Consider the following 21,516-nt stretch of genomic DNA (forward strand, 5'->3'; position numbering starts at 1 on the left):
CTCATGAGCCCCTATTTGTACCTTGAGTTAAATTGAAAATAGGGAAAAACATTTTTGCAGCTCTAGACTTAGTAAGTAGCAAAAGTAGCATAGAAGGACATCTCAAAGTCACTGTCATCTAAAGTACTTTGTATTCTGTCTACCAGGAGCTCATATGAATCCATTAGATTTTAGCAATTGAATCTAAAGCTGCAACAATTAATCGATGACATTGATAATAAAAACAAAAAAACAACATCTTCCATAATAAAGTAATAGGCATTCAGCTCTTAAATTTTTTACAAATTGTTCTGCTATTAATAAAAATCACTTTTTAAGAAGAGAAACATTTTACACACAATAAGATGTTATATTTAACTAGATAGATGTCATATTTGGTTCCTTATCTCGCTAACCTCTGATTTTCTATGCCCAAATTCTGAACACAGAGAGTGTTCAACATGACACAAGCATGGTTAAAGAGATGTAAATGATCTCTTCATAACATGTTAATCTCCCATCCTTTTCTTCCTGAGCGATCTGATTTGTATTTCTCAGCATTTGGTCTTCCCAGAAATTAAATTCTTCATCTATCCAATTTTCCACTGATATTTGTCAGTAACATCCATACATCCATGTGTGTCTCTTTTTATATATATAACATATAAAAGTTTATAAATGTAATCTCTGGATAGGTGAGCAGAACATGTCTTGACTGCTGAGCACAGAATCCACTGTTTTGTGTCTGTGTGTATTTGTGCACACATGCAGGTTCTACGACTTTCTGCAGCTGCTCAACGTTATGCCAGAAGATCATACCATGCCTCATTAAATCAAGACGGAGGGAAACAAAAAGAAAGAGGTAGAACATGCTTGGTTGGAGTCCCTAATGATACACAGTTCTCTCTGTGTGTGTGTGTGTGTGTGTGTGTGTGTGGTGTGTATGTGCGGTGGGTGTGTGTGTGTGGTGTGTGTGTGTGTGTGTGTGTGTGTGTGTGTGTGTGTGTGTGTGTGTGTGTGTGTGTGTGTGTGTGTGTGTGTGTGTGAATCACCAAGCCCTTTCATTAGGCACAGCTTGAGCCGAGAGAAGTAAATTTCAATAAGAAAAGAATAAATTTAATTGAACCAGTGATCAGAGACCATAGGCTATATAATATAATAAGCAATACGTTCAAAACAAACCACTTAATAAGGTCTAAGAACAGCAACAAGCTAACCTATGAATAAAGTATGTGCTGCTGACAATAGGTAAATACAATAAAATCGATTTGTGCCACATGTGCTGGACAGCTAAAATCAACAATGAATGGTTGTTTTAAACAGCCAATCGAGTTCGACTGCACAATGGATGCCAGGTTGTTATGATGATTATTGGCCAATAAGGGTCAGGTATCATTCTTAAAAGAGCTCTTTAATACAGTAAATTAACTGCATTTTATCTCAAAGCAACTATGCTTAATATTTATTGCTGTTTTTAAAGAATGGTTTTGAATTTAAAGTGCCCAGTTTGCAATTAAATGGCAACATCAAAACACAACAGGGTTTCCACATCCAATGTTTCCTGTGAATTCCATGTAGGCTTATAGGAATTTCCAACTACCCAAAACCAGTGTTGGAGTGTTGGTTTTATTAAAAAAAAAAAAAAATGTGTTAGCTACACTACAGATATAACAAACAAACAAACAAAAACCAAACTATACTGAAGTTACTTATGAATGTAAATGTAATTTTTTTTTATAAATAAAATATATCCAATTCATTAATTTTTATTTTATTTATTAAAGTGAGTGGTTTTTTTTGAATGAATAAATATTAGAGGGTGACAATGGCCTATCTAATCTGGGGTGCATTTCCCAAAACCATAGTTGCAAACTAGGTTAGCAACTTTGTTGGTTGCAATGCAATTTTCCCATTGCCAACCAACTAAGTTGCTAACAGGTTAGCAACTATGGTTTTGGGAAACGCACCCCTGAACAGTTACATTTATAAATAAAGCAAAACACACCTATTTGCATAATCAAGTTTTAAGCACAGTACAGGGGCATTTGAATAAATAAATCATTTAATATGTTAATTTACATGAACTCTATGTACGAAACGATTCTCTAAAATTAATCAGTCTTTCCAACGCTATATAGAGTAGCCTACTGAATGAGAGAGAATGCTTTCTAGCACTTGACGCGTGTGCAGAGCGCTAGACGGCGCTGGGAAATAATTGAGCTGGCACTGCTGATTTCAGGATTTATAGTAAAGAAAAAAAAAACCTTTACACCCCAAACCGATTAGATTGCTTCAGATGTAATTCTTTACAGTTATTTCAGTACTGTAAAATGACTGCGTGTTCAATTATCATTCTGTACACATTTGATTTATTTACTGTAAATTTAATTTGTGTCAAAGTGATAATTGAATCTGCATTTGTCAGTCTGTTAAGGCTCTTTATCTTACAAAGGACTGACAGTAGTGTCCCAAATGATGCACTATACACACTATGCACTTATATACTATGTACCATATACTCAACTATGTCGTGTATGACTTATATAAGGTTATATTGTCATTCATAATCGGAGTCTGATAGCCCCTCTCCCTTCGCTATGTAAAAGCTTTGCTATGAAAGCTGCGACACTATTTATACTAACAAAACACCATAGAATTATACATAAGTACACGATCTGGGACAAACCTAATGTCTCAATGCAACATGGCAACTGTGCAACAGAGGGAATTTACAGCAGTCTTGCAGCTATGATCTTTTATTCCCTTTGAACCATGTACAACCTCAACCTGAACCTGGAGGCCACGAGAGGTGTTTGAGACGTGTTCGGCAAGTGCCAATGTTCAGAAGTCCTTTGACTCGTTGACAAAGTGGCAGGAGGGTTGTTGTGGCTGATGCACAGAGGCGACGTGATGGAGGAAGCATTCAGAGTTCTGTCTGGGACTGTAGTGGCTTGTTCAAACAATCCACAATCAAACCTTACAAACTGGATAGAGTACACAAATAGTCTATTCTCTTTGATAAGACAACAAACAGCTCCTGAGTAGCTCTTACAAACCAACCAAATGAATGAATTGGACTCTGAATTCGGGCTGCAGGGGGTAAATTTTCTCTGATGCATGTTGCACGAATGGTAAATTGAAGTGAATCAAGTGAGAAATTGGCTGTCAACGCTGCTGTGTTTGGAGAATATTTTGCTCCAAATATCTGCCAAATTCTCTCCACCTGTTCTGGTGTCTGATAGGTTTTGACAGAGAGGTCTAAGCTGTATGTTCACAGCAATTCACAGTGGTCTCCTGGTATACGGATGGAATTGTGTTCTCTTGACCGCAGGTGGGTAAAAATGTGGATGGCATTAACTATATGACATGCTGCGCTCTTTCTGTGTATCATGTTCAACATGGAACAAATCAAGCCATCAGAAATCCCAGTCATCTCTGAGGCATTGTTTATTCAAGGCTGGTTTAAAGGCATATTGTGTTATTTTTGGGGAAATCGGTGAGGGAGAGAAAAGACAGACAGCTGCTCAATTATGATGTTACTATGCTCAGCTGCTCCAGACACACGGTAAAAAACAAGGCAGGCATTTAAAGTCAATTTGTTCAAATATACATGTAGTCCGGACTGAAACTGTATTTGTTTGGTAATCTACTGTGAGGGAAGCTCCTGATTACTTTTAAAGTGAGCCATTGTAGATGTTGTTCTTTCAGTTCAGTTTAATATAAGCTCTGGTTTCATTTATTCAATTTGAACATTTTATTATCCATTCATATTCAAAATGTCTAATCGTTAATCATTAAGTAAGGAATAATGTACATTATATACTTACATTAACTTTCTTATTACACTGCTACTTACTAAAGTAAATGCACACGAAATATCAATTTGAGGTTCAATTATTTTATTAGACAATGGGGGAAATCTGTAGCACAGCTATGTAAGAAATCATTTTCTTTACAGTCAGTTATACAAGATTTAACAGCAGACTCGACCAGTTCAACAAACTATTCGAGAAAGCTGTATAATAATACAAATAATCCATTGTCTCAAGACAGGAAAAAAATCTTGGGTTGATTCAATTTAAAAAAGTCTTTTTCTGTATATCGCTCGGTTCTGTTCTTTTATTTTTATCCCTCCATCACCCTGCTGTGTTAATTTATTTCATTATCGCCTGCAGCTATGCCTTTTTTATCATTCTAATCAGTTCAGTACATAAGAAATTCATTTCTGATTAATTGATTTTAGAGTTTGCTTTGATTTGGTGTCCTTATCCACAGCATAACCCTAGTGAATTAATTGCTTTAACATCCTCCTTAATTAACTTCTCTAGCTTTCGGAATGTAGGTATCACATTTAATTGCAACTTTTTATTATTATTAACAGTAATAATTGACAATTAAATTATTAATAATATAATTTATTATTAATCGATTTTTAATATTTAAATTATATTTTATATTTTAAATTATATACAAATAACAGTTTATGGGGGAAAAAAGCATAACATTCAGGTATTTTTGGCATGCTATATCCCATGTACTAAGTTTTGGGATGGACTAATCCTGATTTTGCATACTATTTAGGACAGATATTATGGGAAATGGGATGAATCCATAGTCATTTGCTTTTATTGCAGGAGACAAAGGCATTTAATTAACGATGTGACTCCTACCTCCTTTTTTGTAGAAGACCAGCTCTGTCTTAAACTCCCGCCTTTCATCCAGTGCACCCTGGATCTGTGCCATCAGCCTATCACTGGTCTCCGGCCCATACAGGAAATGGCACGCACAGCTCTTCTGCATCAGTTCTGCACGGGCATAGCCAGTGAGTTCACAGAAACCATCAGAACAATACACGATGGGATACAGAGACTGGACCTGCGCATTCCCCAGCACAAAGTTACTGTCTGTGAGAGAAAAACAACAAAGAGAAAGAGATAAAAGCCTGCTCATAAGAAATGCAACAAAGTTATTTGAGTTTCAACGTTCAGTATATTCAACAAAAGCTCAGAATAAAAGAGTTATTGACTACACAGCAGTTGTTCAAATTTTTAAAATGCAATGAAACAAAAATAACATGACAGAAATAAACAAAAATCCCTTGTGCAATCCATATTTTCGCCAGCTCTGTTATCACACTCACCCCAGACTCACTTGAGGCCTGAACAATTCACAAACCCTCTCAACAATGCTTTAAGGTACCTTTTAAAAATTAAAATGTATTCTTGAGAATTGTTCATGTTTCTGTTTCATTATTATTATTAGTGCAATTTATACAGTCTTTGGAATAATTTTAATGGCCACTGCGTAGTTAAAAAAATTACAAAACAATACTGAATTACTTTGCATAACCGTTTTTCAACCGTTTCCTAACTTGGATGACATTCAGTTTATCATCCTTGTTCATTTCATTAGATGTGCAGGCTGCAGTGTTATAAATCAAATTCATTTCGCAATTCGCAAGATTCTTTTTTTTAAAGCAGAAAAAGGCAAGAAGAGTCAAAATAACATGATTCAGATCTGAACGTGTGAATGACGAAACAAGAACAAGCACTGAATCTAAAGCCCAGCATTATTCCACACGTTTCACTTGTAAAGTCAGTACAAGCTCAAACACGCATTGACTTCAGACTGCATGTATTCTGAAGCATGGCTTTTCATCATCAAAAGAGAGAAACGAAAGATTAAAAATGGCACATCATGCATCACAAAGAGAATGGAATGCACTGCCTTTATTAATCAGCAGTCATTAAATCATATCTTAGGGCTACGAAGTCATACTCATATTCTCACCAACTGAATATTTATTGCTTCGAGCTGAGGTGCAATTATTGATCCATCGGCTGGTGGGCGCCCCTCTCCCCCTCTCTCTATGTGTTTAATATTTCACAGGGTTGTGAATGGGAGCATATTTATCCATGAAAGTGGTATTTAAAATGGAGCAGTGAGTGGATGGAGCGGGAGAGAGATGCTTCCAATCAATCACATCCTTAAGACAACAGCACGAAGAAGTCAGCAGAACAGTTTTCAAGAAAAAAGACGGTGTGAAAAAAAGGATGGAGAAAAGTGATGGTAGCATATATGTCCAACAAGGACTTTGTTTTACTTATTTATTTATTTTTTATTATTATTACATTATGGCAAAGAATCCAAAAGAATAATACTTTTAAATATATTTGTTCTGTATTTGTAAGTAAAAAGTAACAAATATATATATAAAATATATATATATATATATATATGTTCCATTCAGTTCTTCAGTTCTTCAACTTCTTCAGTATTTGTTTCCAGATGTTTCATTGCCTTTTTTTGTTTGTTTTTTGCAGGTCTTTTATTATTATTTTTTATGTTCACATTTACTTATTTAGTTGGTGGGTAGCAGTCACTGACTGTCAGTACAAACAAAGGGGAAAATCATTCAGGCTGGTATCACAGTAGATAAACTATTTAAAATATTGAAATGTGTCTATTTGTGATGTGTTATGTACATGAGCAGTGTTTCGCCTGCATTGTTGTAGTCAGTATATGTGACTGACTCATGTTTTCTCTGCTTTTCTTAGCTAAAACTGCTTCTTTCCTACATGGCTGCAACTTCCTGTTTATTCTCATTACTCTGTAATGAATGATGCGAATCCCACTAACAACCACTTCCATATGAGTCTTAGTAAATGTACCTGCTGTTGATGTGATGAAACATTACCAATGTAAAATACAAGATGAGGGTGATTAATGTAGGTCCCCTCAGACGGTGGTCTGCAAATCTCTCTGCGACTGAATAGAGAGATATGTGACACAACAGATGGGGAAAACTGACACAAGTAATAGAAGAGAGGCTGGAATTAATGTTTTGACAATACTTCTGATCGGTTTACTGTCTCTCTTTTTTCTCTTTCTTATTTTATTTCCTACATATGTTTTCAATGTGATAACTTGACACTGCACCACTAATCTGAACTATGAATTGCATACTGTACATACAGTAACTTTTTCAATTATGCTTCAAACACATGGTTGTAAAGCTCTAATGAATGTTCTTTTATGGCTGGACAAGATATATTACCAAGGTTTATTACTTAATGAGTTTGCTTTACAAATTAAAAAATATAATTGGTGTGCCTCAAGCCACAGAAAGACAATCACATGTGAGATCTCTGTAATGTGTCATTTATTTTTCTTTTTGAGATTATGTGGAGTGCAAATGGAGATTTTTCCTGAAGTCTCCTTATATATTTGCAATGATAGTACAAAATTTGAGATTTCAAAACAAACTCAAACACTTCATGTCAATAGGCCAATATTTTTTTTTTTAAATACAGTTTTATGCGTTTATTTTATAATATATTTTGTACGCCTATTTTCCAGCATATGTTTAGCTCAGTTAACTATATAAAAACAAATATATAAGATAAAAATAAATGACAATTTTTCTGTTGTAAACAGGCCCCTAATATCTTTCTATATTTTTCTCTTGTTTCCCATAAACAATGGAATAAAAGTTAAGCTGACAATGTAACATGTTAATTGCTCTTACAGAAGCATTAGCATAACAGCTAGCAGTTACTGCTGCTTGCTCTTTATGGTTTCACATAGACTCATTTTAATGATTACTTTATCTCCGCTACCCTGCCTGTGGCTTTTCTCCCTTGTAGACTTTGTTCATTTTAAAAAATACATTTAATTCCCCTTGAATTTTAGATGAAAAGCTTTACATTGACAACACAACTCAAAAGCTAGCCTACAGTGTATACAACTAGAGGCTTGGCCTGGGGGCTATATGCTTGGGCATCAAGCAACTTTTTAGCAGGTATTAACAAGATTATATAAATTTTCATTTTTGAACAGCCAACTAGACTGGGGAGTCCCCGACCCTTACATGATGAAAGTTGCATTAATCTGTATGACAGGTTGCAAGTAAAATGGGCAAGAATTTCACAGCATGTACTGAACTGCTTCTTCACGAGAAGTGTTCATTTATGCATTTGACAGACAGTTTTACATAAAGTGACTTACAGTGCATTCAAGGTTTACATTTTGCCAGTATGTGTGTTATGTGTGCACATTTTCTTCAGTAATGAGCTCCTGTAACATGCATGACTCTAGAAACATAAAGTCTTGGGTTCAGTTCCCATGGAATGCAGTGGATAAAGTGTGTATCTTGAATTCACTTAAAGCTGTTTTGAATAAATGTGTCTGCTAAATTCATAGAAATATGAAAATATAGTTTGTGATTGTAATTGTCTCATAGTTAAATGCCACCAGGTCACCATTCTTTCATATAATCAAACCAAGCATGCAGTGCTGATAAACGCTTTAAAGAAGGCATAACTGACATTAAGCTAGTATGAAGCCTCAATTCATGATCTGAGTGACTGAGGAAGTCTTTAAAGACTAAAATTGTGCACTATTGCAGTGCTTTTATAGTGAGCTTCATAAAAAGGACTGTTATGGAAGTCATGTATACTCAAGGTAAGATCATTCTAGTGCATTTATAAACAGCAGTAATGTACCAAATCAGGATTTACCAATAACTTGTTTTATTTATGTCAAACTGATGATACAGGAATGTTAGGGACTATTTTGTCATTCTTGGTGACTCGAAATAATGTAATGCTTGAGCAGATTTCATTTATTTATACTTTGAAGGAGAATGAATTAGTATTTAAAATATAGAGCAATTTGCATTCGCATTAGTTGAACTCCATCGCCTGAAGAATAAAGTTGCATGAGTGTTTCTGGATACTTCAGTACAAGAGAAGTCAGAACAGATAAGTATGAAGAGATCTCAGATCTTGGAAATGCTTCATGTAAACAGCCTCTGCTAAGCAGATATATTGCTACAGGGCTTAAGGAACCACAGGGACCGTGATGAATAAAATAACAAGACTTCCAATAGTGACTTCCCATAAATAATGAACTATTTCATGGTAGAGTGCGGTGTGTGTGAGTTTGTGTCTTGTGTGCATCAGGTACAGAGAACAAGTGCATGGTAGCCAGAGCTCCAGTTCTCCAGTTCAGATTGGAACTGGATTCAACTGAGATGGTATAAACCGATTTGTCACTACCCAAGTGCTATATGTGTGTGGGTTTATGAGGACACCCTCCTGTGTTTCCAAACAGCTTAAAAAAACATACAAAACAATGGGTCTCAATAACTAAATGTGTATACACACAAATTTGTATATGTAATCTGAGCATTTTAAACAAATCAGGATTCAATAACAACTTCTGTATTAAAATGTAATCTAAATGTATGAAAAAAAATGCAGGAACAACTGAAACAACACATACACAAAAATCACATAAAATATCCCATGAGGGCACGGGGAAGAGGTTTTTATTGAATGACAGTGAGGTGACAATATGACAACATGATGACTGTCTGGATTACATTCATACTATACAACAAGTACACACACAAGTAAGTACTTATTCAAAAGAAGTACCTACTCAGAGAGTTTGCAAGTCATTGAATCATTCTGATTTGATCAAAAATATATTCAGTTGCTTTGTTTAGAGCTATTTTCGCTGCATCTGGGAATATTGTGTCTGAAACAGAAGGTACTTAATATTACAGTCTTGTTTATAAAACTTAGAGAATAAAAGCAATATTCCACTCATGATTTAACAGTATATCACAATATATTACCATTCAAACACTGTGTAATATAATTTAAGAAGAATGGGAGTAGAGGAACAGACAGGCTTGAATAACTAGAAGGTTGTAGGAAGAAAAGGGATGTTTGATTGATTATGACATCTTAGAGTTTGGTTGAGCTAAATGAAGCAGCAGGAGAGCTGAAGGCTATACAACAACCACATACTAAAAACTCATACTAAAGAGTCCAGCTCTGCTATCTAGAGCAGCACTGAGATGCAATCCAGTGATGTACTATCAAAAGAACTGAGAAAAGAATATTGCGTAAAGTGTAAAGCGTAAAGTGGTGTGTCAGTCATAAGAACTTGGATAAAGTCCTTTTGGAACTAAAATTCAAGCCCTTTTATATAGAGACAATTAAAAATATAGAAACTGCAGTCGCTACAAGATTACTGCAACAGCAAATGCTAAATGAATAAATATTTTTAATAATAATTACCTGCTTTCATAAAGGTTAATGATTTCCCATTACTGTTCGTTAAGCCAAATGTAATGCATTTGTGAAACCTTCCACATCTCAAAACAGCTTAGACATAAAACAGAAATCTCAGGAAATCTTTCTGCCAGACAGTATTGCGGGTTTATATGTATGTCTGCAATTGGCATGCACTAAACTCTGTTGAATGCAGATTTTAGACACAGTCAGGTGTTGCCAGACACCTGTCATCGTTGTGCAGTAATGTACAGAGTTAGTCTTTTCATTCAGGCTGCATTTGCTTTTTTTTTTTTTTGTGATTTTTGTGACTTTATAAATGTGACAACATTAAATATAGAAATATATAGTATTTACAAATAGACAGGCTATAACTTTTCACCATCCTGCTGTTCTTCATGCCAAAGATAAATCAAGCATGTACATTAGTTACTGGTCATGCAAAACAATGAGTTACACTGCTGAAATAAATTGCATTTATCACACACTGGCTATTTTCAGGAAGTCGCATTGCAAAAAATCAAAACGTGTATCTTGTTTGGATCAAATTCAGCTGTGATGTAGTCTGATTTGAATTACTACAGTAATATCAATGTTATCACCTCAGTTCTGCTGTTATGTAAAGTAAAAAGGTCTCATGATCTGCGACCCACTACCCGAAGGTTGAGTTAGTAATACAACTGGCCAGACTGAGCTATTGTCAGGATTATAGCCTTGTTTGGTTTTGCTTTATTGTTGACTGTCTGTTTCCTTGGTTCCCGTTTTCCTCTCAAGTTAGTGTCCATGTTTTTTGATTGATTAGTTCCCACACCTGTTCTGTTTCTCCCTGACTACGTTCCCCATGTATTTAAGCCCATCAGTTTCCATCAGCTCACTGTCCGGTTTTGTTTGTATGTATGATTATTAAAAGGTCTCATTGGACTGTACTCATGCGCTTTTGATATACAACTACAAGTAACAGTTATGTTAATTTTAGACAAACCCACATATTTTGGGGAGGCTGGCCTGTACAGTTGAAGTACATGTTTGACATTTCACACTGCCCTCCGAGCTGTAGCAGTGCTCTTGAATATTTCTGGTTGAGCAAAGGACAGGTTTCTCTATAATTACCTGTCATGTGGCTATATGTATACAGTTAATTGACAGGAAAAAGAAAGAGAGATTACCGATTTAGAATAATACACTGAGTACCTGCCATTATAACTGCCTCCAGTGGAATCCAAAGCATTTTCTTTCCATAGTGTAAATTGTAAATGAAAAGTATTTTTACTTGCCCTCTGAAAACCTGATGAATAGTTTTGACAGCTGCACTGCTCTGTCCAACAGGTCTTTCCCAGTCTCACAAGTTAGCAAGTACAGATCCTAAATAGATCTGCTCAGTCAGACAGCAACTTGCAAGAACAGCTGGCACTCAGATCACAGCTGATTACCACTACTCATGGGCTGCTACTGTTTACAAGTGTGACTATGAGCTCCAAAAACTTCTACACCTGCTCCCATTAGCACACACATCTAATTGACACCAGGCCTTCATGATGGTGCTCAGTGCATGTACAAGCAGCAGTGGGTGTGTCAGCAATTAGGTAACTGATTTATGTTTGGAATAGGATATAATTCACCATGTTAAGATTGCCACTGACTATAACGTCACTTACTATAAAACAGTGATATTGTGAAATATTATTAGAATTTAAAATACATATTTTCTATTTTAATATATATTCGAATATAATTTACTCTGTGATGGCAAAGTTGAACTTTCAGTAGCTGTTTTTTTAGTCTTCAGTGTCACACAATCCTTCAGAAATCATACTAATATGCAACTGAGGTTAGTTACTGTTGTCAGTCACTTCAAGGGCTTCAGATATTTTTTAACAACACACTAGTCAATTCCGAGTGTAACTGTTGTTGAGAGACTCAAAGCAGGCTCTAATAGACAGATACAGATCTGAAGTCTCTCTCAACTGTTGAATAAGATCAGTCTTAACTTAAACGCAGCACGCACACACAAGCTTGATATCTTGGTGGGGACTTTCCATTGACAGATATGTTTTTGATTTCAAGCAAATTAAATCTTCTATATCTTAATCCTCACGGAAATCTTTCTGCAGTTTTACATTTTCATTAAGACATTATTATATGTTTATTAATCTGTTTTCCTTGTGGGTACTGTTGACTGCTGATTTTAGGTTTTCTATCCTTATGGGGACGTTTGAGAGCTAAGATATATACACACATACATGAAAATAGCACACACACACACACACACACTGAGCAGTGTGCACATCTACCATAACAGATATACATGGCACTTTGAATGTGGATTTTGCATAATTAGTATACACAGGTGAATACTCCACTCTACCTTGAGTATGAATGGATGGAAGAAGAGATGTAAATTGCAGATTAGGGTGATTACATCCACACATGGCATGCCAGCAACGAATAATCACATGCCCGCCGTGGAAGAATATCACATTTTAGTGTAAAACTGAATTACTCCAAATGTTTACACACATGCATATATGCAAGACCAACATAAACTTATATTTGTCATTATCATTTATTGGCAAACATGTTTTTTCCCCCATCTCCGTGAATTTGCATGAAGCATTTGACAGTGGCTGTTTTTCAGCCAGAATGGTTTCTACCTATCACTAGCTGGAGAACAGGGTGTATAATTTGCTAACCCTGTTATTTTTGTGTAGTCTGTGATATGTTATTCGTTATATAAACAACACATGAGTGTGTGCATGTTAACAAAACCCCTCTGAAAAACACAGTTTAAAATCAACCAACAGCCTGAAATATTTGCAAATGCTTCAAGCTACAGAAGCTTTACTTCATGCATGTTGTATTCCTGAAAATGTGGAAACTCAACAACTGTCTTGGCCAAACAACCATTTGAAGCAGAGCAAGCTTGTGGAACTGTAGAATAATTGCATAGAGTATGTTTCTCTATGGTAGCCCTAGCTGGTTTCCACTGGTCAGGCTGATTTGGTACAGGGTTTTTTTTTTTTTTTTTTTTTCTAACCTGAAAAATATTAAATACAACGATATTAATAAGAAATGTTTCTTGAGCTCTGAATCAGCATATTAGAATGATTTCTGAAGGCTCATGTGACACTGAAGAATGGCTGCTGAAAACTGAGCTTTAGAATCACAGGAATAGATAAAATTTCCAAATATACTTAAAAAAATGTAAAGTTATTTTAAATTGTAATAATATCTCACATCATTTCTATTTTTATTTTTGCTCAAATAAATGCATCCTTGATGAGCGTAAGAGACTTCTGCTTTAATTTTGGCACATTTCAGAGAACAATACTGAAAAAGAACCAAAGAAAGTTGTTGCTGTTGTGTTTGTTTTTAAACCAAAATGTCATTGTGTTGTTCCCTTCAGGGCCATTGTAGTGTGTGCCTCCAGGCTCAAGATCGACTCAGTCTGAGAATCAAAGTGTCTTTGAACAAATCTTTTGTGCCAAGGGCAAGACATAACATGAATGGAGTTTGTGTAGTGTTGCCAAATCTGATAGTTTAGGCAGGTGAGATGGACTTCTATATATATGTTTTTTGCATTACATCAAAACGCTGATGCACTATAACAACAGAAAACAAAAAGGACATAGAGACACTTGTTGTTTTGCCATTTTTCCACCTCGTCTCTTTCTAAAAACAGAGCATGGAAAAAAAGTAAAATGGAGACAGCAGGCAATTTAGACAGTGGCACTTTGGCAACATAATTACCAAGCTGAATGCACAGGTCTCTCTCTCATTCCTTCTCTTTCTTTCTAAAACACAAAGCTCTGTCACTGGCCCCTAGAGCCCTGGGAGAACTATGGGGACGGCCCCCACACACTGCTGATTATAGCCTAGAAAGTGAGAGAGAGAGGGAGAGCGGCACTGATACAACAGACATAAAAAGAAGCACACCCACATGACAGAGTGAGTGAGAGAGAGAGAGAGAGAGAGAGAGAGAAGGCACAGTCTGTGAGTTTGTGAGTGAACAAATATGAGAAGAGAATAAAACCATGGTGTTAAAGGATGAGCATGTAAGTAAAGGTTGTGTGTGAGAGAGAACAGATCATTAATCATCAGACTGACTAATGATTTAATACAAATTAACTCAATTCTGCCATCCTTAAAGCAACAGGACAGTAGAGACCTTCAATTATTCAGAAATGTCATTAGCTACGCCAGTACAAACAACATTCAGTGGCATATTCACTAAACAGTTGACCTCAGTCTTATTCATTAACCACCTGCAATCAAGTTTAACCAGATGCTAAAAAGAACATCTGAGTATTTGAATTATTTCATTGTCATTATCTTTCAGCTTAAACACGCCCTTTTTCTAATTAAATAAAGCACATTCCAGATTACATCAGATTACATCTACTCAAATTCATTGCTATTTGTCTGGAATGATTAGCATAATGCTAAACGTTTATTGGTCATAAAATGATGCTCAAATGATGGAGAAGACCACATATTTGTATGGAAGCATTGATCATTCTCAATCATACAGATGTTACAGATTGATCCAAACAAAGAAATGTAAAGTTTTTTCTAAGCTATTGATGTAGTTTAATTTTTAAATTTTTGAGAATTTATAATGTGTTATTGTTTGTTATTTTTAGTTAGTTCTTTTTTTTTAATGTTTGATTATGCTATACATTTTTACATTGTTGTTTTACATCATATTGATTGTTGTTAATGGTAACAGATACAAATATGTAAAATCTATTACTAAATGTTGTTAACAAAAGAAACCTTATACATTAACCTTTTTTTAACCAGATTTTGTTTTGTTAGCCTGAATATGTTATCAAAACAAAACAAAAATTTGCAATCAGGGATTCATGAAATGATGTTAAACATCAGGCCCTTAAAAGAGAAGATGCAGTTTGTGAACTGATGTATAAACGAAGCCCAGGATGGGTAGAGAGTGCTCATTTCTGGAAGAAGCCAAGTGGAGCTGTGCGAGGGTGTGTGAGCGTGAACTGAAAATGTTTGAGAGAGGGAGAGTGTGAAAGCAAAAAAAAAGAAAGAGGACTCTTGAGAGGGAGACAGACCGACAAAACTCCTCGCAAATAAGCAGGAGAACACTTCAGTATGGCACACAAAGACCTTAGAGCATTCAACTTATTATAGACACAATGCAATTAAGCCAAAAAATCTGGTTTGTTGATTTGATGAGAGTGGAAACCATTTCAAATGTGTCCTCTCTCATCTGGGACGCAGCGAGAGAGCTCTAATAAAACAAGAAATGGATAAGGGAAAACCAAAAGATATATTTAAGACAGACACTGTGACTGCCTGAAGAAAACATGCAGCGCCAAAACGTTATCTCCCATCATCCCTTTTGTTTGCCGCCTTCTTGCTGTAACAAGGCACGATCGTGTCTTCAGAGAGTAGTAGAAGTTGAAATGCACTCCAAAGAGGATAATCTCTTTTTCTTCAATCTAACTTTGCATTAGCTATGCACAGAGCTCTTTTGTGTGAATGAACTTGATTTTTAGATATTCTGAAGAAAATGTGAGTGCTTTCCTGCACAAAACATGCCGACACAATACTGGGGTGTTCTGGGTGGTTGCCAGGGTGTTGCTATGTGGTTATTAAGGTGTTCTGTGTGAACAAATAGGTTAATTACAGTGGTCTCTGCACATTTAACTGGGACAGAAAGAAAATCTTGTATCATTTCAACACCTTCAAATGCAGGTGCAACAGGAAATAGCTACAGATCTGTGCCATGTTGAGGGCGATATGCATTCTTTAAGGGCAGAATGTTGACTCACAGGCTGGGCAGCATGACAGGAAATGTTCAGGGCATCTTTCTTCAATGGGTGCCAGTTTCGCTTAGGATGGGGAACTATGTCTGGCAGATGGCATGGTGGGGGAAAACTAAGAATGACACACGTTGACAGGAAGCCAGTATGGAAATGACAAGGCTTGGCAGGATGTTGAGGATGTGATTGGGAGATGAAAGGAAAATAGAGAGGACTGTGTGGGAGAAGTCTTCATTTCAGCATGTGTGTGTGTGTGTATGAACATGCATGGAGCTTCCTCTGCAATTACACATAAACAGCAGAATGCTTACATCATGCAGGCCACTGTTACATACAAGAATTTGGAAAATTATTTCATATATGCATGAAGCAGATAAACAACCATATTCATGCATTTTTCTCTCTCAGTGTCACAAAAACACATATTCTAGCTCAGTACATGTGCACACAAAGATTTTCAGGTATATCTACATGATTTCAATATTACCTGCACTTGTTATTTTAACAGTAAGCTATAATATCTGTTTATATACATATTAAGCACAACCTAATTTGTAATTCTAGACAAAAGCATCATATCCAGCCTCTGAAAGTAATTGTTTAGAAAAGTATGTCAATAAATGATTGTCAACTGCTGATATCACTGTTATAACCCTCAAGATTGAGGGATTAGAGGTATGATTGCACCGAGGTGACAAATCCCTCCGGCCTGCTTGCTTGGGTTTTTTGTTATATTTGATATTGGTTTGAAATATTTCCAGGTATTATACGGCTCAAAAATGGTTATGTAACCAGGAAAAAAATTATATAAATAAAATATATGTATCATTATCAACTTTAGCTCATTAGTTCACCAGATATCAGTTTTGGGTGATGTTAAGGGATGTATTAAATTAGCAATGCTTTTCTCATGTTGTATTGTAGGATTCTTTGAAATAAATGAATGCAAAATCATCATATTAGAATGATTTCTGAATAATCATGTGACACGTAAGACTGGAATAAAGGCTGCTCAGTGACTTAAAGAACAGTTTAAAGTTTGTATCCAAAGGTTAACGGCTATATAAACAAATACATTCCCCCATAGATCATAATTGGATGATAACACTAAACAAAAAGTATCCTGTGTCAAAATTGCAAACATCCAGCCATTGGCCAACAAGTAGCTGTATGCAACTAGTATAAAAGAGGCCTATTTAATAATGAAAATTCAGACTTGTGTAAATCAAAGTTCTTAAGTCAATAGCAAAGATTTGTCATCACTACAAGAATAACAATGTGAAATGCCATCAATCAAATGCATTAAAATATGAACCATATGAGGACTGGAGATGACAGCACATCATTTGGTGTATTTAGGAAAAAGCAGAAAACAATCAATCATTCTGAAACTAATTTTTAAAAGGGTTGGGGAAAGTCGATGGTGATATTCTGAGGGTTTGTGTTCACCCAGGGTGAGCGTGATTCCACCAAGTACAACATGTTCCTGGATCAACATCCTTGTTGATCCTGGAACAACATTCCAATCAACCAATCAGAAGTGAGATATAACTTTTCAGGAAATATCTGTTTTAGGCTTACAATCAGGGTTAGGTGCTTCTACACCCTTGTTAATCAGCTATCATTTCCAACTGATTTTAGGAATAAATTATGGGTAGGCTTAAGTTTAGGCGTAGGGATTGGGTTAAGTCTGTATTTTTGGACAATAATGTTGATCCAGGATTATCAAAAGATGTTGATCCTGGAACATGTCTTACTTGGCAAAATCACAGCGACCGTTCACCCAGGGCTGGATTCATGAAAAAACTCTGTTTCACTGTTTCATTCATTTTTGTGCTGTGTTTTTGTGCTCTCTTCCAAGTGAACATTTCCGGTAACTCATGCACATCCCTACAATAGTTCTACTATGTACTATGTAGCTAGCATTATTGTAATGCTTAAATATAACAATTATTTTGAAATAACCTCATTCTTACTATTAGGGATTTAAGACAAGTCTGGGGCTATCCTACCTTTAAGAAGTTATTTAAGATGATTTTTAAGAAGATTCTTTTCAAGAATTTGAATTATTCTTATGTTTCGTCTTAAGAACAATCTTAATAAAAAAAGATAAGAGCATACTTAAGAGGAATTTTTGGGAATAAATATAAAATATTCTTAACTTTTTCTTAAGTTATAAACAAGAAGAACCTGGCAGTTAAGAAAGCTTTTTTTCTTAAGAATGTTTTGTGAATCCGGCCCCTGCCAATGAAGGTTGGAGGGAAAATTCTATTTTAAGATCAGATAATTTGACTTAGAAAAAATAGTTTTCTAAGACTCACATTCCTAAAATAGATAACAGCTGGAAAATAGCTTTCCTTTCTCAACAGATCAGGGATTCAGAACTAGTAAAACATCTACACAGGTCCAGCAGGTATAATCAAACGTCCCGTCTGCATACACACCGGACAGTGTTTATTCAGACACAAGGCACATAAATCAAACATTAGCCGTATGTTAAGCTCCATTCACCTCAAGGCAGCTTAAAATGGAAACTAATGCATTTAATATGAATCTGATCATTGCGGCTGAAAAGCACTGCTTAGAGACAGACTGAAGGGTTCAACTGAGGTATATATTTCAAAAAAGTGTACATTCACTTTACACATAAGCGATTGCTGGTACTTAACAGTGTGTGTAAGTGCCGCTGTGTGTTTGTGCCTGAGTATCTCGCATCCCCACATGTTCACACACAGACACCCACTTGCATTGAGTGTTAATGTCGCTGTTTGTTGGCAGCTATCACACTTTCTCTGTTAATCTGCTCTCTGTTCCAGCAGCTTGTGGCTTGGAGATACCAGGCCATGTTGCCAAGCGACAGGTACCCATTCTGTTTTTCTTGGTTGCCATGGTGAGAGGAAAGAGGGTGGGGCCTGAAAGAAACAGGTACAGGCTGTCTCTGAGACATGCACTACACTGTCTCTCTCGTGCACTACACAGAGATGCACACATTAACAATGGTGAATATTTTCATATTAAATATAATTTTTTTAGCAATGGTTTCATCATGGTATTGTTGTGGACAAAGCGAGTACAATATAATGTAACAATACATACTACATAAAAACTAATATATATTATTTATTTAATTTTAAAAACAGACTTTTTAAAATACTTTAAAAGCTTTTTACTTATGAAAATAAGGATGTTATAAAAGGACCCATAAAAATATCTAAGTATAAATCCTGTCCTTTATGAGCTTCCATATATTTATCTTACAAGCCATTTCTGAAGTATTTCTGACCTGCGGCAAGCCTTAACAAGCCTTAGTGTTATGAAATTACACACAAAAAAAAATGTAGTACTAAATACGTACTTCATGTACATCCTATTTTTAACCACAGTTGAGATGTTGTGTCTACAGACTTCTAGGGGGTGAAATGCTGCAAGCTGATCTTAGATCAGATTCACACTTTTTTTATATTTTTTGGTTAGCTCTAGATAAATAGCACAATACTCTAAACCGACTAATATGAAAAAGGGGGATTAACAAAGAGTGATATTATACACTTCATCATGTGCATATTCTTTGCAGGTTATTAGACTGTGTGATTGTTAATAGAATTACCCTGATGTGATAACATTCAAGGTGTTGTCTTAGTAAACGACAATTACCGTTTTGTTCACATGAAAGAAGCAAACAAAAGAACAGACAGGCAATAAAGCCTCCATCTCCAACTGGTTTCTTCTTTTGTGGGTGCAGGTTGCTGGTGGGAGATGAGGGAAAATGACCTTGAGCTGGTAGCAAAACCTTGACCTTGAGCAAAACTGAGATAACGGAGTTGAGAGAGAAGGTAAAATACGAGAAAGTCTTAATTGCATAAAGTGACATAAAGGCATGACCACTATATCAAGCTAATGATTACACTGACCACTACAGTTAAACCTATGTGACAAATCAGGTTCTGAGAAGAGGTCAGGTCGAGTGTGCTGATAATTTTGGCTTAACGAATAGCATACTAGTGATAAACTTCATTCAGATGCCATATTTAAAATCTCTTTAACGGCTGTTCAAAAACATATAACATTGTAAATAAAATGAAAATACTAAAATTAACATACCACCTACACTAGGCCCTATGCTAAACTTAACCAACAGTGTTAAAAATGCAAAGATGAAATAAAAATGCATTTACTGAAGCAACCATGCCATTTTAGCTCAGTTTTACCATTCTTTAATCGAGTGTCATGACTCGTGTCCAGGGACTCGTACTAGAGTGGTCTGCATCACAAGTGCAGTGCTGTACCAGGTGAGCTACTAAGCAAGTTTACTCTGTTAGAAAAGTCAAACATATGGGAGAAAAGTGTTTTGAGTTTACAAACCATACAAAAACTCTTTATTAACTAATAATCTGCATGAAAAAGAATAATAGTTTTTGGTGTTTTAATACCAAAACTCTTCATTTCAACTGGAAAGTGAATTGTATAAGTATAGGTATGTTTTTGGAGTTTTGCAAATATGTAGGTAGAAACATGTTCCAATAAATTCCAATAAGCCATGGTTGCTATTTAGCAACCTAGTAATATAACCTTCCCTAAAAATGTTATTTTAACACTCATATGTCATCTCTGCTCTTATGCTGGCATCTAATGTGAGCAGTCATCTTAATGGTGCTTCAACACCTGTCTTTGTTCCCTTTCACACACCCCATTTCCCGCTCATTGCTTTTTATTTTATACTTTCATAGCCTGTACCATCTCTTCACCTCTCTGAAAGAGCTCACCATTTTTTTAGACCAGAAATAATAGCTACAATGCATGAAAACAGTACTGATATATCAGATTAGCTCATGGGTAATTTTTTCCTTTCATTTTATTCTGAGGTGTTCTGCATAAAGTGTGCGATCATGAGTCAGTTCTTGTTAGTCTCCTATGAATGGTCTCTCAAACTGTTCTCTTTCATGTTGTGCTTTGGATGTACTGCATAATTTAAATAAATAAATCCTATTTTGCCTTTGAAAAAATGTTTTGCTTGTTTATATAAAAATATCTCATTCTCTTTAAAACAAGTCTTTTTTGACAATACATTTAATTAAGTTACTTTTTCTTAACCAACTAACAATGTTTTTTAAACATAAATATTACAAAGTAATTTGAGAAGTATGCTTAAAACAAGAAAATAGATATATTTTCCAAGGGGGGAAGTAAATCTTTCATATTCAAGATATAATCTCTGAAAATATGCAATATCATATGTAATTTACTTAACTTTACTTAAAGTCATCTTGTTCGGGGATGTATAGATATTTTTCTATAAATACACAAATTCTGACTGAAATAATCATTATTTGCAATGTCCTAAAATTAGATTTAATGTTAAATTCCATGGATTTGATCCTGTGTTAAATCTGATGAATGAAACAGAATTCATAAAGGCAGAAACTGAAATGAAAATGCTCTTATACTGTATGCACATCAACAAACATGATTTTTGCTCATGCACCAATATGTCAGTATAATGAAGGAATGAGTGACCAGATTTGCATGCACAAAAATAATCAGATTGCTCATATTCTAATTATGCATGCACCATTTAAACCTTATTTTGAATATCCATTGTAGTTACTTATCATATCTTACTATTATATTTGTAATAATTATTTACATCTGCACATATCTGAAGT

General features: G+C 35.4%; 1 pseudogene; it reads right to left on the minus strand.

The window, feature by feature from the left end:
• The window catches only part of LOC122146188, a 100,424-nt pseudogene that overhangs the window by 39,496 nt on the left and 39,412 nt on the right, over window positions 1–21,516 (minus strand).

The sequence above is a fragment of the Cyprinus carpio genome, chromosome A9 (assembly GCF_018340385.1).
Source record: "Cyprinus carpio isolate SPL01 chromosome A9, ASM1834038v1, whole genome shotgun sequence".
Lineage (NCBI taxonomy): Eukaryota > Metazoa > Chordata > Actinopteri > Cypriniformes > Cyprinidae > Cyprinus > Cyprinus carpio.